This window comes from Mesocricetus auratus, unplaced genomic scaffold (genome assembly GCF_017639785.1).
Source record: "Mesocricetus auratus isolate SY011 unplaced genomic scaffold, BCM_Maur_2.0 Super-Scaffold_100007, whole genome shotgun sequence".
NCBI classification, from domain to species: Eukaryota; Metazoa; Chordata; class Mammalia; order Rodentia; family Cricetidae; genus Mesocricetus; species Mesocricetus auratus.
This window is the reverse complement of record NW_024429191.1, coordinates 34,646,420-34,672,281: the sequence shown is the minus strand read 5'-3', so window position 1 is coordinate 34,672,281 and position 25,862 is coordinate 34,646,420. Positions and strand designations below refer to the sequence as shown.

The window sequence follows — 25,862 nt, the reverse complement described above, 5'->3', positions numbered from 1 at the left end:
ATGTACCTTTACCCACTGAACCACTTGGTGGCTCCTGGTGCCATTTTAGAGAAAGGAAGTCCCGATGTCACCAGCAAGGGAAAACTTGACACATAGCCTCTCCTGGGTAGCTTGCAAGGACCTGGACTTTGCTGAGACTTACCCTCCTAATCTACAAGACCAGTGTTGAGGATGAGGCCACACCCCTCCAACAATCCCCAACTCTGGCATTCTGTGACTGGAGATAAAGCTTCACATTGGCTTCTTGTACCCGGAACTTGTGACCAGATACAAGGTCAGCCTTGAAGATTTCAAGATGAATGAGGGCTCTGTCTGTGAGGCCCAAGCCTGATTTCCATGTTTTCTGGCTTTGTTCTTTGCTTAGCATGGCTGGCTGTCACTGTGTCCATGGAGTCACCTGTCTCACCAGCCTTCTGTCCACTGGCTTCTGGCACTCCCTGGAGTTGGGCCAGGGGGAAGCTGGTAGGGGTCTTGGCATATCACTGTAGGAACCCTGGAGAGCCTGGCTCTGCAGCCCAGGCTTCAGCCTTCCTCTCCTAAATCCACACACATTTATTACAGCCAATAGAGTTTGGAATGAGTCACACCTGCCTTGGCATTCCATCCTTGCCCAGCTTCACTGTGGGTATTTGGCCTACTTATCACATTTCCCTGAACCTGAGTTTCTCTATTCACCAAACTGGGGTGATAATAGCTATCATCCCACGTATTTGTTAGTTTTATTTGTTCAGCAATTCACCACTATTAGCTGTGAAACAAGCATTCAGTACTACCCCATGACCACACATACCAAGGATTCAGCTGTCAACAAGCCAACAAGTCCCTTCCCTCATGACACCGTGTAACAGAGTGTTGGCATGGCCACTCTGTACTCACAGCTGTCAAGCATTAAAGTTCACCTGATTTAAGTTTTATATTATTATTTACATTATTGTTGTTTTTAATATTTATCTTATGTGCATTGGTGTTTTGCCTGCATGTCTGTCTGTCTGAGGAAGTCAGATTCCTGGAACCAGAGTTACAGACAGTTGTGTACTGCCATGTGGTTGCTGGGAATTGATTCTGGGTCCCCTGGAAGAGCAGCCAGTGATCTTAATCACTTAGCCATCTCTCCAGTTCCTGTTGTTGTTGTTTTAAAGATAGGGTCTCATGGAGCCCAGGCTGGCTTCAACTTACTATGGAGCTCAGGATGACCTTGAACTTCTGATCCTCTTGTTTCCACCTCCCTAGTACTGGAATTACCTGGTTTATTCCTTGTTGGGGATCAAACTCAGAGGTTGCATACTAAGCAAGCACTCTACTGACTGAGCAGCTCTAATTTTAAGTTTTTGTTTCGTTTTGGTTTTTCTAGACAAGGTTTCTTTATGTAGCCCTGGCTGTCCTGGAACTCGCTCTGTGGAGCAGGCTGCCCTCATACTCAGAGATCTGTCTGCCTCTGCCTCCTGAGTGCTGGTGTTAAAGGCATGCACCACCATGCCCTTAATTTTAAAATTTCAAATGGATACTGGCTCGCTTTTAAGTTTGCTTGAAATGACCTGAGGTGAAGATAGCTGCTCATCTATGAATTTTATGAAATCTAAATATAAATCAAGTATGACCGACAGGAATTTAGTATTAGAAGTCAGATATACTTGAAGGATATTGACACACTGGATTTTAAGGATAGTAAGGAAAAGAAGTGGAAAAATCTTTCACCAATAAATACTTAAGTACCAATGATATTTTGAAATAATAAAAGTGGGTGTCTTAAGCAAAAATAATTTCATCATTGCTTTTTTATTGTTTACTTATTTATAGACCAACTCTCACTGTGTAACCCTGGCTGGCCTAGAATAATACATTATGAAGCTCAGGCTGGTCTTGAACTTTAGGTGATCTTCCTGTCTATGGCTCCTTAGTGTTGAGATTACAGGAGTGTGCCACAAGGTTTGGTTCTTTCTATTGATTTTTTTCTTTAATGAATCATATATGTAAATGAATTATTACATATGTAAACATACAATTAACTAATTAGTGGTTTTAAAATTTTGGCTTAGAATGTACAATATTAAGCAAGATCACACAATCTCAGAAAGAAATAAACTGCATGTTCTCTCTCATTTGTGGAATCTAGCCAATAATATATGTATATATGTAAACAAATACACAACTCCACCAAATGTAAACCCGACTGTCTAAGTTAGAGTTTCTATTGCTGTGAAGACACCATGACCACAGCAACTCTTCTAAAGGAAAAACATTTAACTGGAGTGGCTTGCTTAAGATTCAGAGGTTCAGTCCATTATCATCATGGCAGGGAGCAGACACGGTGCTGGAGCAGTAGCTGAGAGTCCTTTATCTTGCAGGCAACAAGAAGTTGACTGAAACACCAGATGGTGTCTTGGGTATAGGAAACTTCAAATCACACCCCCACAGTGAAACACTTTCTCCAACAAAGCCACACCTTCTAATAGTGCTACTCCCTATGAGATTATGGGGGTTATTATATTCAAACTACCATACCCACCAAATGTGGGTGCAGTATAACATGAATAAAATGGAACAAGAAAGGTTAAATGTAGGGAGACGAGAAAAGACTTAATGCAAGAAATGAGCATGAGTTAGGAAAAGGAATAATTGCTGACTGCTTTTCTGGTTCTAATCCTGTCATGTTTTGGTAGTAGATAAGTGCATAAAAAACATTGAACACCGAAAGTGTGAAATTCAATGTGAAGTTCCACAGCTTCCATGCTGAATGCATACTCTAACTGTATAGAAGTTCATCAAGTTGTGTAGACTGCTATAGTCTGGTTATTTTTGGTATGTGATGTTTTTATTTATTTGCAACATTTTTATAATAAAGTTTGTTAAAATTATAATTGTTTTTTAAAGTTTTATTTATTTTTTTATGTGTGTATGTGTGTGTGTGTGTGTGTGTGTGTGTTTATGTGCATATGAGTGCAGGGGCCTGTAGAGGTCAGAGCTGTTGGAGCTCCAAGAGCTGAGCTTGGGCTGCAGGTAGCTGTGAGGCATCTGACATGGGTGCTAGGAACTAAACTTTAGTCCACTGGAAGAGCAGCACATGCTCTTAACTGCTGAGCCATCTTTCCAACCCCAAATTATGATGATGATGATGATGACAACAAGGTCTCATGTAGCCCAAGCTGACCTCAAACCTCTTATGTAGCTGAGGCTGACCATGAACTCCTTATCTCCCTTCTTCTCCCTCCCCAGTGTTGGGATTACAAGCATGCACTACCATGCCCAGATACCTTTTTTATCTTTTACATGTGGCTTCTGGCAGTGTAAATTCACATTTATGGCTCTCAGACAATGTTGTGTTGTACAATTAAGCAGGCAGTTATGATACTCAAGAGACCATGGTGAGTGTTAGTTAAGTGAGATGCTACAGGCCAAATGCTTCGTCGTTCAGTTAATATTAGTCTCAGCCATGCACCAGATGTGGGGCTGTGCACCGTATCACTCAGTTTTCTGACTTTGACAAGTGGTTCCTGTGTGCCTCTGGCTGAGCCTGGCTGCCATCACTGGGGGGGGGGGGGTGACTTCTCCAAACAGAGCAAGTTGTTTGTATAACCAACAGGTTATGCAATCCCAACTAACCCTCTGCCACCCAGTTGTTTAGATGTTCTGTGGTGTATCTACTATAGCTTAGACCCAAGGGCACACCCTGGTCCCCCTATTCTAAGCAGTGCACACTGCTTTATCCTGAAATCTAGTTATTTTCCAGGGACTTCTAAAACACTTTCAGATTTTACAGATAGATGAAAATTTCCTGTAATTTTAGAGATTGAACACCTGTAACCCCCTCCTCCCATACCATTAAGGTCAGAGGAGAAGGGAGTGGGGAGGCGTTGGCCCCAGCCCCCACAGATCTCTGAGCATTGCTTGTCAGCTGATAACCACAGGTGCATCCTGTTCTCTAGTCCTGGCTTACAGCTCTGGCCTTGCCCCACTGACATCAACATCTAGTACGAGGAAAACACAAACTCTTACACCTGGGGTTTTTCCACTGTGCTGTAAGTCTGTATATAAGGCTGCTTCTCCTTGGAACACACACACACACACACACACACACACACACACGCACACACACGCACATGCACACGCACACGCATCTCTTGGCACAAACAGCCGGATGTCTTGTCTTTCATTTAAATCTCCAGGCTTTCACCTGATCCACCAAGATCAGGAGAGAAAGAGGACCCTGAGAGATTGCCCTCGGAGGTTATGAGGGTGAATTGAAAACAGGTTTATTTAAATCTCCAGGCTTTTACCTGATACATTAGACTTGCTCATGGTGCAGTTGCCACAGGGAGGAGGAGGAAAAGAGAAAAGTAATGAAGAGGAGTGTCCTAGCCAGCTTTAACTGTCACCTTTTTACAACTTAGAAGTCACCTGGGAGCCTCAGTAGGGGAACGGTCTAGATCAGATGAGCCTGTGGACAAGCCTATGAGAATTATCTTGATTGTTAGCGGACACAGGAGGGCCAGCAGGCAGCATCTTCCATGGTTTCTGATACATTCCATTGGCTGTAATGGAGGAGTTCCTGGTCAGAGGTCATGTGTGGCATAGCAAGCAGACCTGCCTCTGCCCCTGCCTGCTTGAGTTCCTGCCCTGACTCCCCTCGGTGATGGACTGTGACCCGGGAATATCAGCCCATACATCTTTTGCCCCCCTAAATTGCTTTTGGTCAGAGTGTTTTATTGCATCAACAGAAAGTTAACTAGAACAGAGAGGGAGGGAAGGGAGGGAGGGATGGAGGGACTGAGGGAGGAAGTCATCACCACCTTCTAACGCTTTATAAGAACACTTGGAGAGGGGGCCCAATTTGACAGAATTTAGTAAGCTAATTTTATAATTCACATGGAAATGCAAAGGGCTCAAGAAATTTAAAGCAATCTATTTTTTCCTTTGTTTTTGTTTGTTTAAGATAGGATTTCACTGTGTAGTCCTGGATGGACTGGAACTCTTTATGTAAACCAGACTGGCCTCAAATTCATAGAAATCCACCTATTTCCACCTTCCAAGTGCTGGGCTTTAAGGCATATGCCATCATGCCTCTCTTATTCTGTGTGTGTGTGTGTGTGTGTGTGTGTGTGTGTGTGTGTGTGTGAATAAGACAAAATTTCTTGTAATCCAGATCAGCCTCCAACTTGTTATATAACTATCGATGACCTTGAACTTCTGTTCCTTCAGCCTCAACCTCCCAAGTTCTGGGGTCACAGGTGTGAGGCACAATATTAAACTTTTCTAAAGTAATCCTGGAAGAAGAACAAAGTGGAGGACATGTTGTTCCTGATTCCAAAGCTCACCACAGAGGTCGCTGACATAAGAATAGCAGACAGTCCATGGGATGTAACCAGTAGAGGAAGTGGATTAGTGGACACCTAGGGCTGGGGTGAAGGATAGAGGTTGTGTAGTGATTTCCAGTGGAGGTGAGGTTTCCTCTCAAGGAGATGGGAATGTTCTAAAATTAGTTGTTTTAAATGGTTGCATGGCTCTGAGGAACAGAGAAGTCACTGAGTCACTCACTTTAATGAGCAGATTTACAGTATGTAAATTATACCCCAACACAGCTGTTGAACATCCAGGGGCATCACATAGAAGAGTTGGGCTCTGGTGTCCCAGGGTTTCAGTGAGTTCTGACTCTATAGTACTTTAGCTGAAGTCCCTTGGACAAATTCATTGACCTTGAAACTGGGGAGATAGCTCATATGGTACAGCACTAGCTCTGAGATCTTGAAGACCTAGGTTTAACGTTCAGGACCTACATAAAAAACTCCGGGTGAGATGGTCCTTAGGTAAGGCGTGCTGCCAAGCCTGATAACCTGAGTTTCCCCAGAACCCATCTGGTGGAAAGAGAGAACTGAGGCCTGCAAGCTGTTTTCTGACTACCACTTTGGTGCTGGAGGACAAGGGGTCCCCAGGGTCTCTCTGTGTAGCCCTGGATGTCCTGGAACTTGATCTATAGACCAGAGTGCCCTCGAACTCACAGAGATCTGCTTGCCTGTGATTCCCAAGTGCTAGAATTAAAGGCATAAACCACCTTTGCCCAACATTTTTATTTTTTTAATTTTTAATTTTTTTGGTTTTTCAAGACAGGGTTTCTCCTTGTAGTCCCTGCTGTCTTGGAACTACACAATAAATTAAAACAAAGCAAAACAACAAAACACTGCCAGGCATGGTTATGAGAAATCCCAGCACCGAAGAGGCAAAGACAGGCAGATAGACCCCTGAGACTCATTGGCCAGCCTGCAATCAGTGAGGCCCTATCTCAAAAAAAAAGTGGACTGGCATTTTGAGGAATGATACTCAAGGTTGGCCTCACACATGCCACATATGAAGACACCCCCCCTCTCTGACCTAGACAGACAGCAATTTTCTCAATTAAACAATTGGGTCCCCCTATGGAGGGTGTTGTTAGAGTGAAATGAAAACACAGGTAAGATGCCTGGGCCGCAGCAGGTGGCAGGGTGGCAGCCTAGGAACAGCTCTCTTAGCTGTCAGGATGGAGAGAGAGAGAGACAGAGAGAGGAGGGGGAGGGAGAGAGAGAGAACGAGAACTAGCAGGGTTGCAAGGCCATGTGGACCACCAGTCCAGTCACCAAACCTCTTAGTAGTAGATTCTTCATAAATTTAAATTTTGAGCTGGAGACAGTGGTGCATACTTTTGATCCAGCACTCGTGAGGCAGAGGCAGGCAGATCTTTGTGAGTCTGAGGCCAGCCTGGTCTACAGAATGAGATCATGTCTCAAACAACAACAACAAAATCACCATAATGGTAAGGATATCTAGCATGAATGAATCATCCCTGCTGAGCATACTCCTTGAATAATTGGAAACACCAAAGGTACTTAGCACCAGTGTTGGGGAGCCGTTCAGAGCTTATACAAGCATCTACCCCACCCCCAGGAAAAAGAGTTCATGTATTCCAGCCTGGACTCCAACTTCTATGTAGCTGAGGATGACCTTGAACTCCTGATCATCTTGCTTCTACCTCCCCAGGGCTGGGATGGCAGATATATACCACCACACCCAGTTTACATGATGCTAGAGAGCCCCATTGCATGCTGGGTAAGCACTTTACCCACCGAGCTGCATCCCCAGCATACACCTGTCCCTTTGACTCACAGTGGTTAAAAGGGATGGTTTGGAAATCAGCGGCAAGCACTTACGCTTCCACTCTCCCTTTGGAAGCTCTGTAAGTACCCTTTGGGATGTGGAGAGTCCAGGAAGGAGAGCGCCCTAAGATGTGGAGTGCTTTGCTGTCTCCTGTGATCCCTGCAATGTCACTAACACCACACATCCTCCCTGCTTGTCAGAGGTCCAGATGGTGAGCTGTAAGTAAGGGCCTTGTAGCCAGCCAGAGATAGAGCCTGAGTCCTGTTTGCCTCTGGTGGCTCTGTCCCCAGTGCTGCCACAAGAGAACTCTAGGTCCCTGTGCAACAGTCTCACGCCACCACCTCAGCTCATTCTCTGTGGTCCACCACACTGAGAGATATGTGGTGCTGCTCAGAGTCATAGTCACTTAGAGGCAGGCACAGGACTGGGACTCAGGTTGTTTCTGCCATGTTTGGGGTCCCAAGGTGTCCTTTCAGCCTCAGGGGATTGTGCAGCTGCCAGGACTCCCAGGTGGTGCTCCCTCCCTCCTCCCCTAGTCTCAGAGATAATCCCATAATGAATTAAATGGAGCAATTATGAGGGTTGGGGAGCCTGCATTGCTTTTGGGGAACCAGTTGGCATCTCACTTACGTTCAGTGGTGTACTTAAACATAATCCCTGTTACGCTCTCCTCTCCAGTTCAAGTCTGCAGTCCCTGCCAGGTGCTGAGGCTGAAATGTGAGCAAGATTTAGCTGCCTCTGTCTCCTCTCCGAGGACAGTGTCGCAAAGAATCTCTGTCTGGTGCAGGAGGGACACTGGGCCTCTGTCTACTGCACCAGGAACACCGTCTACTGCAGCACACACATCACAAGCAAAATCCACTTTGCAACTCTCTTTGTTTCAAGCAAAGGATAAAGCGCAGGGGCTTGAGAACAACTGAGTGCCGGCTGCATCCTTCCAACTAGAGCATCTCTCTCTGATATGTCTGTCTGTCTCCTTATCCCCTGTGGTCATCTGCTAGGAAAGGCCCTCCGTGTAACAGTCTGGAGTTTTGTTTTGTTTGTTTTTGAAAGAACAAAATATCCAGGACTGGGGAGGGGTTTGTAAGGAAAGGAGTTTGTTTGGTTTAAAGTGATGGAAGCTGTGAAGTCCAAGATAATGGCAAGGATCTGCTGGGACTTGGTGAAAGACACTGTTACGTTGCAGATCAGAGGCCCATCACAGCACCATCAACATGCCTACGTCTCCTGCAGCAGAGCGAGGCAGGGGTCTGTCTAGCTGAGCTGATCGTGGGCTTATTCTTAGCACCTCTCTGTCTGTGACCTGAGCCCCACATGTACTTGAGAACATGTTGTTCAGAGTACCTAAGGCTCAATTTCCCTAGCTGGAATGTTTTTGGCTTCTAAGCCTGTCTCTCCCTGAGTAAGGGGTGGATGCCTCTAAGCATCAGCTTCCAACCTCACTCCATGTTGATGTCACGTAGGGAGGCTTTGAATTGCAGCTGCCCAGGCCTTCACTGCGTTGCTGTTCATCCAGACTCTCAGGGACTGACCAGACAGCAAACCTTCTTAAAGTTTGCAGCCTGGGCTTAGAGCAGCTACTCTGAGCACCGCAGGGTTACAGCTCCGTTCTGTTTGCACAACCCCACAGCCCCAGGCTGGGAGCACCAGTGTGTTCAACAGGGCAGCCTCTACCTGGACAGCAACCAGGTAGGGGGAGCAGCAAGAATCATGTATCTCACCTCGGTTCTAGAAGGATCCCTGCTGAAGCATGTTGGAAGCCGAGGGCTTAGCTCAAAATCCTCAGGCAATTTGAGCGACTTGTATCTGGGAGTTGCTGAGGAATTGGCAAGCTTAGGATGTAGGGCCATGGAAGGGTCATTTGGACGATGCCTTTGCCCCTGGGCAGGAGGCATTGATAGGGGCCTCCAAAGAAGCAGTGGGAGAGCTGAGTCACGTTTCAACCCTGCCAGGCACCAATCAGTTGAACATGTATGAGGGACAACTGTTGCAGAGTGAACAGGTACACACTGAGCAGTGCTGGTGTGCCAAACATTGAGCCAACAGGCCTCTGCCTGGATACGGTGAAGCACTCCCCCGATTGTTTCTGATACAGGTCTCGCTATGTAGTCCTAGCTATCCTAGAACTCACTGTGTAGACCAGGTTGGCCTCAAACTCACAGAGATCTGCTGATTCTGCCTCCTGAGTACTGGGATAAAGTCATGACCACCATCTGTGGAGATGACTCATGAAATGTACTTTGAGGAAAGCTACCCTAGCCCAACCCCTCATTGTACAAAAACAGTAACCTGAGGGTCAGAGAGGGTAAGAAATTGCCTAGGATCACACAGCATGGTGTGAGAGGCAAGCCTGTATCTTAGGTCTCTGATTCTAAGATGGTGTCCTTTCTCCTTTTCTGAAAAGAGAAGGAAACTAACTAGGAAAATGGAGAGAGATGGAAGTTGGGTTAGGCAGAGGCAGAGTGTGAGGGGCTAGGGTACCACTGATGTCAGCCAGCAGGAGGTCCTGGAGAGGGAGTGCAGTGAGAAAGGAGAGAGGTATGAGGGGTGGCTCTGACTGAAGTTACATTTGATCTGTCCCGTTCTCAGGCCTCCCTTTCTGGAATATCCCATGGTTGTGCGGTTTGCCGCATGAGGCCCCCTTGGCTTTCCATCTAGGGAGCGTCTGGGAGCTAATCCTGCATCCTTGTGGCTTAGTTACCTTGGGCCGTTCCCATCCCTCTCTTTACCAGAGCATCCTCATTGGCACTATGGGAGGAATCAGCAGCTTTTGGACTTGGCTTTGAACCCTTTCAGAAGTTACATTAAGAATGCAGAATCTAGGGCTGGGTGCAGTTCTTGCAGTGCAAGCATGAGGATCGGTGTTAGAACCCAAAAGCCATGAGAAAGCCAGGGAGAGACTCTGTCTCAAAACAAAACAAAACAAACCAGTAGACAGCAATAGAGGATAACGTCTGATATTAAGCTCTAGTGTGCACATTTACATATGCTGGCCCACACATGTATCTACTACATACCACACCACACATAAATACATACAATGCAGAATCTATGGGCTGTATAATAATGAAGACCTGAATTTAGTCCTCAGAACCTTCGTTATAAAGCTGGGCATCGAGTCCCAACAGACACGTCTATAGTACAACTCCCCTACCTAAGGTTCAGGGATCATCTTGGAAGAGGGAGTTGTGAGAGTTAGAGGATCAAGAAGTTTGCTGTAATACTATGTCTCCTAGTAATGTCAGAAGCTACACCCATTAAGTCTCACCAACATGACTGCCTAAACATGAGCTGAAGCAAGGGTGATACCAACAGACATGCCAGTGGATGGGGCCTACGAGGATTCAGCCCTACCCAGAGAACTACAGGCAACTAAGGAATGCTAAGGTTGGGAGGAAAAAATCTTCCTCAGGGAAGAACATACCATTTGGTTATCCATTACCAAATGGTCAACTCTGAAAACATGCATAGAAATAACATTATACAGACTGGTCAGGTTGTATTTATATATTTAGTAATATGTACATTCATACATATGTGTGTGAATATGTGTGTAACAACAATTAATTTAAAAAGCATTGTCTTAGTCAGAGTTTCTATTGCTTTGACAAAACACCATGACCATAAAGCAAGTTGTGGAGGAAAGGGTTTATTGGCTTATACTTCAACATTGCTATCCATCATTGAAGGAAGTCAGGATAGGAACTCAACAGGGCAGGATCCTGGAGACAGGAGCTGACATAGAAGTCATGGAGGGGTGCTGATTACTAGCTTACTTCCCCTGGCTTGCTTTCTTATAAAACCCAGGACCACCAGCCCAGGGATGGCATCACCCACAATGGACAGGGCCCTCACCCACTGATCACTAATTGAGAAAATGCCTTACAACTGGATCTCATGGAAGCATTTTCTCAACTGGGGTTCCTTCCTCTCTAATGACTCTATCTTATGTCACGTTAACACAAAACCAGTCAATACAAGTATGGATGGGTTTGGAGGGAGGAAATGGAAGGGGGAAATAGTATAATTGTATTATTATCTAAAAAATAAAAGAAATAAACAACAACAACAAAAGCCTGGGCATCATGGTATGTGCTTGTAATGCCACATCTGGGAAGGCAGAGACACGAAGACCCCTGAGGGTCACTGACCAGTGAGCCTAGCCAAATTGGCAAGTTCTAGGTGTCAGTGAGAGACCCTTGCAGAATCTGAGGAATGAGAGTAGAGGTTGTCTTCTGGTCTCCACATGCATGCACATGAACACTCATATGCACACTCATACATACACACAAGTGGGCCCCTTCTTGGAGGGGATAGGGGCTGGGAATGTGTATTTTAATAACCCCTCCCCCAAAATACACACACTGTGACTGAATCCAACAAACTGTGAAGGCAGAAATCCCTGGGCTACTGAATTTGCTCCCACTATGCCGGAGGCTGGCCTGAATACAGGAGGCTTGCCTCCTGTCTCCCTGAAGTTTCTGTCCCTGAGGGAAGGCTCTTCCCAGACAGCCAGAATATGTGAATGTGACTCAGGGGAGACAGGGCAAGTAGGGTGGCAGCATTGCTTCTAGGACTCAGGGAACAGAGGACAGACTTCTGACCCTCAGGGACTTTGCCCTGCTGAACTTTGTGTAGCCAGCAGGACCTACGCACCCAAGCAATAGAAAGAAGGCTATGGGACTCTGAGGCCAGGGAATCTTTGCATGCCTCAGTTTCCTAATCTGTAGGGCCACATCCTACAAGGTAAAGATTTGAAACCCACAGAGCCATCTCAGACCTGTAGACCCTCACATGTTGCAGTTTGTTAATGTTGTTCAAAGAGCTGTGGAAACCATAGATGGATTGCACACCAGACGCAGACGGAAGGCTTCAGAAAAGGGCCTTCTGCTTCATCTTGTTGGTTTTTCCTCAGGCATGATGCTGAGAGTTCCACCTCCTTTATCTTCATGACAACTGTTGTAAGATAAGGACTGTAATTATAGCTGCATATGACAGGAGAAGGAATTGCTTTCTAGAAAGGAAGCCTTGTCCCACACATCGGCAAGATGACACAGCCAAGTATGACTCTGGTCTATCAAAATTTGTTAAGTCCAAGTTTCTCTCAGTTCTACTCTCTGGACAAGTGCATCAGAGGGTGAGACTTTCACAACCAAATTCTCTCTGGGACCAGTTTATGCTACAGGTTAGTAAGAAACCCCCTAGCTCCTCCTAGGGATGGGTGTTATAGATTAGAGATGGTGCTGAGCAGGAGGCTTTGAGGTGAAGCTGCTGAGGCTGGAAGATGTTGGCTCAGGTAGACACCTGGTGCAGACAATGGATCGATGAAGGATGCTATACTGAGTCTGGGAACAGTGGGCCATGATGATCACAGAATGCGTGGGGTAGTGCATCAAGAGGCATAGGGTTTTCCTGGAAACAGTGGGACAGAGTCAAGGGTAGGGTCATCTTAAAACTGTAGGTGTAGGACTGGAAATATGGCTCAGTCAGTAAAGTGCATGTCATGCATCAGTGCTGTGGGATATTTGTACAATGTGTGAAAATGTATTGCTGTGATTGGTTTAATGAAAAGCTGAATGGCCAATAGCTAGGCAGGAGGTGTAGGTGGGACTTCAGGACAGGGAGAGAACTCCGGGAAGAAGGCAGAGTCATCAGCCTGATGCAGAGAAAGTAGGACATGCAGGAGGAGAGGTAAAAGCCACAAGCCACATGGCAGCATGCAGATTGACAGAAATGGGTTAATTTAAGTTATAAGAGCTAGTTAGAAACAAGAATAAGCCAAAGTCAAGCTTTCCTAATTAATAAGTCTCCGCATCATTACCGGGGAGCCAATGGTCCAGATGAAAAAGTCCGACTACACATCAGGATTTGAGTTCGGATCCCCAGCAATTACATACAAAGCAGGGCAGGTGTACATCTGTTATCCCAGTGCTATGAAGGCAGAGACAGATAGATCCAGAGCTCAACAACCAGCCAGGCAGCCTTATTAATAAGGCCTAGGTTCAGTGAGAGACGGTGAAGACACCTGACAGTGACCCCAGGTTGTCATAAACATGTGTACACACATGTATGTTCACCTGCATGCACATCTTCATACACATGAACACATGCACGGACAGACATACTGAATATAGGTGATAGGGTCTAGGGATGCAGGTCAGTAAGCAGATGCATTTAGCAATTGTAAGACTCTGGGTTCAATCCCAGTACTGCAATATGTGAATTAATTAATTGATTTATTAGTACACAGGTGAGTCCTGTGTGTGATTTGGTGGAATAAAATTTAAGTTCTGACTGCACTGTTAGAGGCTACACTGACCCTTAGACAAGCTACCCTACAGCAGTCTGAATCTCAACTCCTGCAAAATGAGAATGACAGTGACAGCCCCTCACTGGGGCCATAGGACCAACTTAAGGATCACATACAATGATGCTTAGTTCTTCTGTTTTAAATCTTCAAGTGTGCGAGCGTGTGTGTGTGTGTGTGTGTGTGTGTGTGTGTGTGTGTGTGTGTGTGTAGATCTGAGGACAACCTCAGTGTCTGTCCTCACCTTCTGCCTGTTTGAGGCGGGGCCTCTTACTTGCTGCTAAGCATACTAGGATAGGTGACCCATGATCTTCCCTGAATTCCCCTGTCTCCACCTTTCATATCACCAGAGGAGGGCTGTTAGTTCAACAATCAAGGGCTACCACATGTGCTTGTACGTGGATTCTGGAGATCTGAACTCAGGTTCCCAAGCTTATGTGGCAAGCCCTTCACCCACCAAGCCACTCCTAACAGCCTGATGCTTAGTTCTTAATGAACAGTAACAAGAACTAGTTAGTACTGAAGTTACCAATGCTGTTGATACCATGAGATGGAGAGAAGCAGGAGATGATGTTAGGGATATTGTTCATAGTACCAGTATTTGCCAATATCTGTGGTGTGTTATGTCAGGATCACCTCAGCATCCTAAGAAGAAGGGAAGCTGGGGGTAGGGAGCAGATCATAGGTCCTGTTTCAGGTCCTCAGAGCAGTTTGCTAACTCCCAGGCTTCTAGAAGGGTGACCCAAGCAAGGCTAGGGCCAACAGCCCGACAGCCCGGCTCCAGCAGCTCTCAGCAGTGGCAGCCCCACCCACTCCACCAGCCTGGGGCAGGAGGACCAAGGATGGGATTGGTGGAAGATGAGCTCATGCCCACAGGCCTGGCCTACCAGGCTGGCCACTTCTCACAGCAGGAGCCTGTCAGCCTTGTTGGCTGGGAGTGAGGATGAGCTGGTGCCCAGATGCCCATGGCCAGCGGGTCTGCTGAGTGTTTGATTACATTCCCGGGCACCCCACGCAATGCCAAGGCTGGCTATTCCCACTCCTGCTGGGGCCCGTCTGTCTGAGGGAAAGCTGAACTCCTAGGCCCGGCCCCCGTGGCCCACCTGCCTTCCACCTTCTGCTTCTCCCTCTTGCCTACAGCCCTCCTATGGCCAAGTGGCCTCATCCCCTATGACTTCATCCTCCTTAAAGGCATCAGGTCCCTTTAATGGTCAGACCCTGGGCCCTGTCCTGTCCTTGGGGTCATAGGCTCATTGGGTCTTAGCATTGCACCTGTCTCCCAGCTCCACTTTCTTCTTGTTATACCAAGCCCTAGAAGGGACAACCTGAATTTCATGTCCATTGAACACATTGTCAGACAGCTGTCCGTATAAAGCAGTCTTCAGAGGCAGCCATTGTCTCATATGGGGTGACCCAAGAGCCCAGATTTCCTCAGCTGTCTCCTTTACTGAAGGTCTCACATTTGGAGAAACCCCTTAGTCTGGAGGCAGCCAGGATTTTAGACAACCACCTAGCAAGTACATCTAAATCAGTAGTTCTTAACCAGTGGCTCACAATCCATTTGCAGGGTCACATATCAGATATTTACATCACAATTAATAACAGTAACAAAGTTACAGTTATGACGTAGCAATGAAATCATTTTATGGGTGGGGGTCACCACAGCATGAGGAACTGTATTAAAAGGTCACAGCATTGGGAAGGCTGAGAACCACTGATCTAAGTCACACTGCTTCTGGCTTGTGCCTCATTTGCCCTGAATGAGCTTGAGCTAGCTGTTAGCTTGCCCCAGAAGGAATCCAAGGGTTGCAGTGAATTAAAGTTAAAATAATACTTTCTATCTATACTTCCAGACTTCATCAGTACCCTGAAATTTCCATCATTGCTCACATGGGGAATGTGGCCATGTCCTGTAAAAGGAACAGCCTGGGAGGGAGGGGGGAGGGAGGGAGGGAGAGAGGGAGGGAGGGGGGAGGGAGGGAGGGAGAGAGGGAGGGAGGGGGAGGGGGAGGGAGGGGGAGGGAGGGGGAGGGGGAGGGAGGGGGAGGGGGAGGGAGGGGAGGGGGAGGGAGGGAGGGAGGGGAAGGGGGAGGGAGAGCTGGTCCATGGGAGACAGGACTGCTTTCTCAAGGAAGTGGGGACACACAGTGACTCCTCCCTAGGTCTGTCTTGAGGTCCCCGCCAGGGCCATTCTTCTTTTAATTTCACGTCACAGTGGTGTCATCTACAGAGTTCACACTCAAGAGCTGCAGAATCAAGTTACCTAGAAAAGTTGCGAAAATTACCTCATAATATTATAAATAAGTGTTTGATTTTGTGTTGGGCCATATTCACAACTATCATGGGCTGCATGTGGAGGGTTGGACACCCATGTGGACCAGATGTCAAAGATCTTAGTTTAACCTTGGCCTCAGTGGCTTGGAGACAGAGAGTTCCAGGAAGGACATGCAGAGGCAGGCCCTTTCCCTAGAGGCAGGCCCTTTCCAGGGAAGCACAGGCACCTGCACCCCATCCCCAGGACTGTGGCTATGCTGGAATAAGGGGTTCTAGATAAGAGTTCCCTGTGTAGTACCATTGTGTAGCCTGCATTAAATAGCCTTATCAGATACCCATCCATCTCCAAGGGCTCACGATAAACCAATCAAGAGTCAAAATCAAGAGAGGCTCCGCAACACAAAGAACCACACAGAAGGGTCAGCAGAGGATCACGGGGCAGAGAAAGACACTTGCAGTGCAGCCTAGCAAGAGGTTAGGAGGACAGGGACAAGACCCACCAGGGTTTGCACATTCTTCATCTAGATCACTGACCTTAGGCAAAGCTTTTCTGAGGTTCAGCTAAGCTATTGGAACTGTGACCAGAGACACAAGATCGTCTTTGGAAAAAGAGAGCTGCTACGGTTAGCTGCTTCGGGACAAAAAGGTTCAGTGCACTCTGGGGCATGCAGAGCCCCATTTCTTCAGTGCATAGGAACTGAAGCCAGAGATCCACCAGAAAGGTCAGGGGGCAGCAAGGAGATGTACCAGGCCAGACTATGCAAGGCAACAGATGTATGCCTGATGTCCATGGCAGCAGAGAGCTCTGCAGTCCCCTCCTACCCTCACATTTTCCCTGTGTTACTCAGACCAGAGCCCTGCCTGAGCCAGAGGGGGCCCCAAGGAAGACAGCTGACTGCCATTTTGCACATGACTGGCCAAAGGGCTTGTGGGGGTACCCTGTCATGCCCCTCTGGTTAATGCATAATCATATCAGATTTGGAGGCTGGATGACAGACATCCAAGTGGATTACTGTCCAGTGTGGCCTCCTGCCAAGCAGACTATAGGGGCTTCACATTGGAAGCCCCCTACCCCCTCTGCTTATCAGACATAGATCTCCCAGGGAAGGAGACTTCAGAGACTCTCTTGTGGCACTCTGTACTAGCGATCTGTCCCCGAAGACATGACCCACCATAGTTGCAGCTGACAATTGGATGAATTCTGACCTAGAGCCCAGAAAAGAGCATGTATGTGTGCATGTTTTGCATGTACATGTGTGCATGCACATGTAGGCTGGAGTTGATGTTGGGAACCATCCTTCATTACTCTTTCATCTTAATTTATTAAGTCAGGTCTCTCAATCAAACCCAAAGTCCGCTAACATGGCTAGTTTAGAGAACTGGCTTGCTCTGGGGATCCTGTCTTCACTGTTGGGGGCTGGAATTACTGGTGGGCCACTATACCCACCTGGGAATCTGAACTATGGTCCTCATATTTGCACAGCAAGCGTTTTGATCATTGAGCCCTCTGCCCAGCCCCCAGACAATGAGTTGTATTATGACATTTCCCAGAGGTAAATCTCTGTACTCTGCTTATATGCACCCCACAGCCTTTGCTTCTCCCCTGTCTGCACAAACAGTTCTCTGATGCTTCCGTATCAGACACACATATTTACATTCCACATAGAAGAGAAAAATGCAGTATTTGTTGCTGCCCCATTACTCTCTCATTGCCTCTTCCATTGGTCCCCTTCCTTTCCCCTTTTCTCTCCATTCTGCACTTGAAAGTGTGTGATGCTTTCTGGATCTGCTTTTCTTTGCTTAATGTAGTTGACTTGATTAGTTTTTTTGGACAACTTGATGCAGCCTAGAGTCACCTGGGAAGAGGAAATATCAAATGAAGAATTACCTCGATCAGATCGTCCTGTTGGCATGTCTGTGGGACATTATCCTGATTATGGACTGATGTAATAGGGCCCAGTCCACTGTGGGCGGCACCAACTCTAGGCTGGTTGACCTGGGCTATGAAATAAAGCTAACAGCATGGATCTATGAATAAGGCAAAAGGCAGCATTCCTCTGTAGTTTCTGCTTCAGTTCCTTCCTGGACTTTTCTCAGTGATGAACTGGAAGTGTAAGCTGAAATGATACCCTTTCCTCTTCCACGCTGTTTGGTCAGGGTGTTTTATCACAGCAACAGAAAGCAGATATGGACAGTGGTGGTCTCCATCACTTTTCTGACAATGACATTAATTAATGCTTCATAGCTGACTGGTGGATTGTAATGTCCAAGCCCAGAATTCTAGCCAGCCAAGTCCTAGCCATGGATCAGGCCTCAACTCTTGTCATTCTGCATGGAAAACAGATCTAGTCTGAGTGACCTCTTCACAGGTGGAGCCCTATATGACAATCAAGACAAAGTGGCTGGCATGTAGATCAGTGGCACAGCACTTGCTTAGCATAAGCCAGGCCTTAGGTTCAATCTCAATATTCCGAAAACCAAGCAAACAAGTGGCCAGCAAGATGGCAGTGAGTAAAGATGCCTGCCTTCCAGCCTGATCATGTGAGTTTGATCCCAGGTCTCACATAGCAGAAGGAGAGAACAGACTCTCATACATTATTTTGACCTCCAACCTTGCACCATGGTACAGGAACACACACAGACATGGTAAATTGATAAATATGAAATATTTAAAAAACAGAGAGACAGAGAGAGAGAGAGAGAGAGAGAGAGAGAGAGAGAGAGAGAGAGAGAGAGAGGAGAGGGAGAGAGACAACACTGTATATGTTGACTCAGAGACTGAGACAAGAGCAATAAGAGTTCAAGACCAGCCTGGGCTACAGGAGACAGTCTCTCTCTCTCTCTCTCTCTCTCTCTCTCTCTCTCTCTCTCTCTCTCTCTCTCTCTCACACACACACACACACAGAAGGAAGGAAGGAAGGAAGGAAGGAAGGAAGGAAGGAGGGAAAATAACATAGACTCTAGCAGACTTAAGCCATTTGCTCAGGGTCACATGAGCTAACTGATGTGGGAACAACTAGGGATTGAAGAGCTCCTTATCAGCCAAATTCAAGACCACCTGGTTCAGCTGAACATCAGTTAAGACTGCTGCATCTGAGCAGGTTGCTGGGGAGGTAATTCTCTGTGACTTGAGGTACTTTCCAGGGATGCTGGAGAAGGGGCTTCAAGACTCAGTGTGTAGGGGAAGGTTGGGGGTGCCAAATGTGAATAGGATGATTGTACAGATGTTTCCAGTAGTGTGAGGAGGGACTCTCTCCTGACCTCGACCCCTTAGTTTTGAAGGCCCAGTGGCACATCTGAAAAGTCAGAAGCACGAGACTTCTCCAATGAAGGGAGGCAGTGGCCGGGACTGGGATGGGGAAAATGCTAACTTCTGGGGTTTCTTTGTTTTCCCTTAAATAAGGGTACCCCACGTAGGCTGTATGCTGGAATCATCCTAGTATCCGGGGCAGAGAATCACATTGCAAAGATGCACCACAGACAAACTGTCTTGTGCCTGGGCAGGTTATCAGGCAACTAGGTCAGGAAACAGACAGCTGCAACAGCCAGGATTCCCATTGATCCCCAATTTACAGATGGGGAGCCTGGGTTTGGAGGGACTAGGTCATGTAGCCTGGTAACAATAAGAAATACCTTTTCTCTTCTCTTTCTTTCTTTCTTTCTTTCTTTTTTTTTTTTTTTTGGAGACAGGGTTTTTCTGTGAGACAGTCCTGGCTGTCCTGGAAATTCACTTTGTAGACTAGGCTGACCTCAAACTCACTGAGATCCACCTGCATCTGCCTCCTTTTCCTTAACCTCTTTTTTGTTTGTTTTAGGAGGGGTTGAGGCAAGCTTTCCTTCTGTAGTTTAGGCTGGACTGGAACTCACAGAAGTCCTCCTGTGTCAGCTTAACAAGAGATTTCAAGCATGAATCACAGTGTCAAATTACAAGTTTTTGTCTTATTTAGTCCTCAAAACCTACCCAGAAAGATAGGCACTTTGGAGAAAAAAAAGAGGAAACTGAGGCTCCAGTTCTATATAACTGTCCAAGGCCACATAGCAGTTGGCGTGCGTGCGTGCGTGCGTGCGTGTGTGTGTGTGTGTGTGTGTGTGTGTGTGTGTTCTGAATTTGGGGGGAAGGGATAGACAGAATACTGACCTGCATTCAAACTACCTTTCCCACCCTAGTGATTTGTGGTAACACTACCTGCCCAGGGAGGGACTCCGTGTCTTGAGCTGTGAAACCTAGAAAAGAGGTGGCAAGGGGCTGTCATTTTCCCTGACTCCATCCCCACCCCATTGTGAGTTCTGGGCAGCAAACCAGTTGGCTTCCCAGCTTGCTCTCCCTGCAGTGAGCCAGAGCTGGCAGGAGGGGGATGATCCGCCTCACTTCTCCCACCTCCTCTCTCTCCTCCTCCCTGGGCCTGGACACACCTACTCCAACTTTCTCTCTGCAGCCTTAAGGCTGGGGCTGTGCCGAGAGCCTTCCTGCTCGGCTCCTCTGTACCTCCCTCTGGAGCCTTCAGCTCCAGGGACCCCAGCCCAGCAGCCCTTCCTTTCAGGCACTCTCTCTACCTGAGGGGCACAGGTAAGAACTAGGAAGGGACTGGGTGGTCGGGGCTGGGATTATAAAGTGAGTTTGTTTTTATGTCTGGTCTCAGAGCAGGCTGGCGCAAGCTCCTTGGAGGTGGTGAAGGAACCAGGAGCTGACAAGACAGGCATACATAGAGGGATGGACAGGCACCCCAGTCTCTGTCTCCCTGGGTATACTGGTGACAGTGATTTGGCAGGCTTGTGCCCAGCATTGGTCAACAGGACCCTCAACAGGATCCTCAAAAGACTCTGAACTTGAGGAAGAAGAGGAGGGTCCTGTTTGCATGTGGGGATGGATGGACTCCTGTCCCTGGCCTGGGCTTTAAGGAAGAGGCTTTACGGTATATGGACATTTTCCACATAGTTTTGGAAAGTGAACAGCTGCAAGGAGCTAGCTTCTTAAGTTTTTGGTTGTGAGCCTAGCCCTTAACGACTGTTATCCCTCCAGCCCAGAACTAGCTTCTTATGTGTCTGAGGGGTTCAGAGATTCCATGGCAGATAAAGCTACCTGGTAAGGTGGAAGGGAGGCTTGGGAAGGGGTCAGGCAACAGGGCCACCCATGTCTCACTCTGTAGTCCTTTAGGGGTGCCTTCCCAGATCTTGGCTTTGCTGGCTGCGTCGTCATAGGGGCACATGTTGTGACTAAACACTGGGGAAGGTAGTGGTCTGAGAGGCTCTGAAGGTAGAACAGACTCAGAAGACTGCAGACATCAACTCTGCTCTCATGGCTTGGGGGAGCAGGACCTGAGGCCAGAGAGGCTAAATGAAATGCTGAAAAAGTCATGGGGTCTCATTTCAGCCTTCCGTGGGGGAAAGGTGGTGTGTTCACCCTGGCGTAGGGAGCAGCAAGGCTGTGCTGAGGCTTGCCAGGAGCTCCCAAGGCCACCTCTGCCCCAGTTGGGATCCAGAGCCCATGTCTGGGCTCAGGGAGAAAGAAGGTAGAGAGAGAGACTCAGGGCCACTAGTGTTCTAGCCTTCAGCCTCATTAGTCAGGGGTGGAGTGGGGTGGGGGAGGGCAGGGGAGTTGAAGTAGAGCTGATTTACTTGCCCTCTGCCTGTGATAACAAGAGTGGTCATCACATCCAGCTGGTCCTGTGTGCTGGAGTCTGTGCTGAGCATGTTTGGTTTGCGTGGTCTTCTTAGTTTTCCTAGCAGACAGTGTGGTGGTGTGAAAAGAGAATTCGTTTGTCATGCTCCTGTGATTCTCATACTGTGTGGCCTGGGACAGGCTTGTGCCTCTCTGGGCCTGTATCTCCACAACTGCTGTCAAGGTATTGAAGGGCAGTTAAGATTCATTCATTTACTTAAAAATTGTTTTACATTAGGTGGTGTGTGTGTGTGTGTGTGTGTGTGTGTGTGTGTGTGTGTGTGTGTGAAATATGTGGGATTTGCATATCACAGCATGCCTGTGGAGGCCAGAGGACAGCAGCATTCAGGAGCTGATTCTCTCTTTCAACCATGTGGATCCCAGGGATAGAACTCAGGTCATCAGGCTTAGCAGCAGGCAACTTTATCTACTAATCGATCTTGCCCATCCTGTTGATTTCATTCTCTATTGGTGCTAGAAATGTAGGTCAGTGGATAGGGTGTTTACCCAGCATGAACAAGTTCTTAGGTCCTATCCATAGCACTGTGTAAACTGGCCATGGCTGCACAGGCTTGTCACCCCAGCACTAGGGAGGTAGAGACAGGAAGATCAGAAGTTCAAGGTCATCTATGGTGACACAGTGGGCTCAAGGTCAGATTGAGCTACCTGAGATCTTTTATAAAAATAAAGATTTTTGAGGGGATCAAATTAGCTCCAAGACCCCATTGGACAGACTGAACAGGAAGTGGAGCCTGCTGGCTAAGTGTCCCATGTTCCTGTAAGAGGCACGTGTGAGGCTTCCCAGAAGGCTCTACTTGGAGCCCCTGCCAGAGTTCTCAAGGGAAGATACAGTCCCAGTGCTGGCTAGTCTAATAGGTGGAATAAAGCAATGAGCCTCCTCTCCCTGTGCCTCAGTTTCTCAGCTGTGATATGAGGAAGAATGAAGAACCAGAATAAATCTGGTTTGTTGTCTAGGATCCCTGTGATTCCGTGCTTCTCAGCATCTAGTCCTTAGGGACCTGGGGAGCCATATGTAAGACACCTGTAGTCTCCAGCCATTACCCAGCAGTCATGCCTGATGTCTGTGGACTGGACCTCCTGGCTCCTCCACACCTGTCCTTAGGAGTGGGGCTGCTGTGTTCCATTCCCAGCATCTTCTGCCCTGGTAATTTAACTCCTCTCAGCCTGGTGGGGGAGAGAGGGCTTTCATGGTAGACTGAGACATAGCAGCTACCACTGGCCAGGCAGGGCTCCATGGAAAAGTCCAGCAGCAGGTGCCTAGGCTCAGAGAAAAATCATTGTGTATTCAGGGTGTGGGTTATGAGGACCTTCTGGAACCCCTTGGGTGGACATACCCTCTGCAAGTTTCATGGTTCTTGGATTACCAATGCCAACCAAGCTAGGGCAGACCACAGAATTATTTGTAGTCTAATAATTCCATTTACAGTGGCAGGTCACAGGTAGCTTCAGAGAAAAAGGTGCGCATCTAAATCCTGAGTGTTATTAGTTATGTGATTGAGCTCCAACTTCTCTAAAAACCTCAGTGTCTTTATTTGAAACGTAGGGACAGTCATTGTTCTTTTCTGCCTGCACCTTATGTTTATGGAGTGTGTACACACAGGGGTGCACATGTATGAGCAGGCCGAAGAGCATCCTTGGATGTTGTCCATCTTGTTTTCCGAGTCAGGGTCTCCCACTAATATGACACTTTTCAATTAAGCTAGGCTGCCTGGCGGGTGAGCCCTAGTGATCTGCTGCTCTCCACCCACTCACTGCTGGGATTACAAGCATGCGCCAAGCCCAGTTTTTTTTAATATGGGTTCTGAGGATCGAACTCAGGTCCTCATATTTGCAAGACAAGCATTTCACTGGCTGAGCCATCCATCTAGTCCAATATATATATTTTTTTTCCTCAGAGAAGTGGTGTGAGGATTCAATGAAGTCATCACAGCATGGTGCTCTCTGATGGCTCTCCTCTCCTCCACCTGGGTCATGTCTTCTCAGGGCACCTCGAATCCATCCTACAACTAATTACAGTTAGGGTTGCATTGTTGGAGGTTATCTCTCTTGCTAGAATGAGAGTAATGGGGTTGTGTTTCATGAGGCATTGTGTGTGATATGTGAACAATTATCTCAGGAGAGCAGAGACTGTGGCCTCCATGCTGCTTGCAGATGAGAGGGGCTGTGAGCTAACACCGTCACAGACAGCTTAAGGATTCTCAGAGACCACGAGGGAGACACACAGAACATGGGAGGCTGATGGCTACACCAGGGTCACCCAGCAAAGGGGGGAAGGCCTAAGATGGACCCACATCTTTGCTTTATCCTCTCTTGCTCTGTCTCAGTCAGTCTGGGGGTATTCCCAGTCAGGCTATTCTTAGAGAATGGTGGATTGGGCCCAAGTCCCCTAAGGAGTGCTAGATGGGCAATGATGTCGATCACCAGATTATAAGCTGCTTTCCAGGGGATACTAACTCATAAATTGGACCCTTTCCCACATCACTAACACACACACACACACACACATATACACACACGGACACATTCTCTTTCTCTCTCTCTCTCTCACACACACACACACACACACACAAACACGCGTACACATTCTCTCTCTCTCTCACACACACACACATACACGCACAGAAAAACAAAACCACAACATAGACAGAGAAAACCACACACACACACACATTCCTCTCCTTTTCCACAGTTCTTGCTACTCAACCAGCAGATTATCTGTAACTGTCCAATTGGAAGGGCCCTCAAGGGTTCTGAGAATTACCTGTTGAAGAATTACTGGTTCTGCTTTATACATAACACCATAGAATTTCAGCATTTATCTAAACTCACATAGCCAGTTTGGAGTGAAGTCCTCTGTCAGTTTTCACCCAACAGCAAGCCAATTGCAGCATGGGGTGTGAATGAGGAGAGGATGCTGGCTCACTAAACCCTTGGTGCATGTCTTCAGGTTAGACCATCATACCCAGTCCTCAGAACAGTCACTATCATCTTCTCCTGCCTCTTTCTGTCACCTTCTTTTTCACTATGGGGACAGACTCAGAAAGGTCAACTCCTTCCTGCACACCACACAATTTCTGTTGTCTAAGTATCATTTCATAGGCCAAGGAGGCCGGCCTAGGCCACAGGAGACCTTGTCTCAAAAAAGCCAAAATAACAACAGCTGGTGGAGACAGGCCACTCACAGATGGCTTACCATCTCAAGGTAGGCTGTAAAACACAGGCAGACTCAGACTGGCATGGAGACCAGAGGGACCATTGTATCTTCACTGTCTAATTTAGCTACAGATTTGATGGCGGCTTCACAGTTGACAAGGAAAGGCAGAGGAGAACACATCTCATGGAGAGAAAGCAGCAGCATATGCAGAGACACAGCAGGAAGGTTTCAAGTGCAAGACCCTTCATGGTAGTGGGGAGCACTGAGCAGCTGTCTTGGGAAGTAGAGTGGGCTGGACCACAGACAGAGTGCAGCTTGTTTTGCTTGCTTGCTATTATATGTTCAGACAGCAACTCTCACTTTATAGCTCAGGCTGCCCTGGAACTCACTATGTAGCCCAGACTGGCCTCAAACTTGCAGCAATTCCCCTCAGTCTTCCAAGTGCTGAGATTATAAGCATGTGCCATCATTATTGTTTTTGAGACAGAGTCTCACTATGTAACCCAGGCAGGCTTTGAACTCCTGATCCTACTGCTTCAGCCTCTTAAGTGCTGGCATGACAGGTATGGGCCGCCACGCCTGGAGCATGGCCATTTTAAATTTAGATAGTGAGAAATTGTTCATATATACAAAGGTAAGCAGTGTTAAGGCCCCTCATCCTCAGCCTTTAACATGCCTCCTCCATGCTTTGCCAAGCTTCTGGCCCAGGTTATTTTGAAGCATATCCATTTGGCAGAGCCCATCTGGATCTCCCAAAAGATCCTTGCATTACATATTTGTTTATGTATTTATTTATTGTGTGTGTGGTCAAGGGAGTGCCATGGCACACATGGTAGTTAAAAGGGCAACTTTTGGGGGTTAGTTATGAGCTCTAAAGATTGACCTTGGGTTATCAACTTTCGGGGGTTAGTTATGAGCTCTAAAGATTGACCTTGGGTTATCAGGCTTGATGGTAAGAGCCTTTACCCACTGAGTCATTTCTCTGGGTCCCACCCCCACGGTCTAAACACAGAAGGATGTTATAGCACAGGACTTGCCCTCTATAAGCACTGAGAGACACTGAAGGAGCTCAGGTTTTGGTGTCTTGCTAGGCCCACCTCTCTAAGAATGGAAAATTTGCTCAAGGCAGTGATCAGATTCAAAGGGTAAGGTGTCTTGTCTCCCCTTTGGCTAGTCCAGGGCCTGACATGCCGTTGTTACTCATGGATTAACTCAAAACTTGTCTCTAAATCCACTTCCTTCCACAGTCCAGAAAAATTCAGTCTGAGCATTTAGTAGCTTTGACCTTCCAGGAGATAGCAGCTTCTTCCTTCCCAACTCCCAAT

The 25,862-nt window shown here is 47.3% G+C and overlaps 1 protein-coding gene across 4 annotated transcripts in view; it reads left to right on the top strand.

Annotated features, from left to right (window-relative positions):
• The first annotated feature begins 20,055 nt into the window (after nt 1-20,055).
• Nucleotides 20,056-25,862, top strand: part of Fat2 (FAT atypical cadherin 2) — a 79,876-nt gene continuing 74,069 nt past the window's right edge. For all 4 annotated transcript variants that reach the window (XM_005067749.4, XM_040748681.1, XM_040748680.1 and 1 more), the window contains exon 1: nt 20,056-20,270. The gene's annotated coding sequence lies outside the window, so the exon portion shown is untranslated. The remainder of the gene's footprint in view (nt 20,271-25,862) is intronic.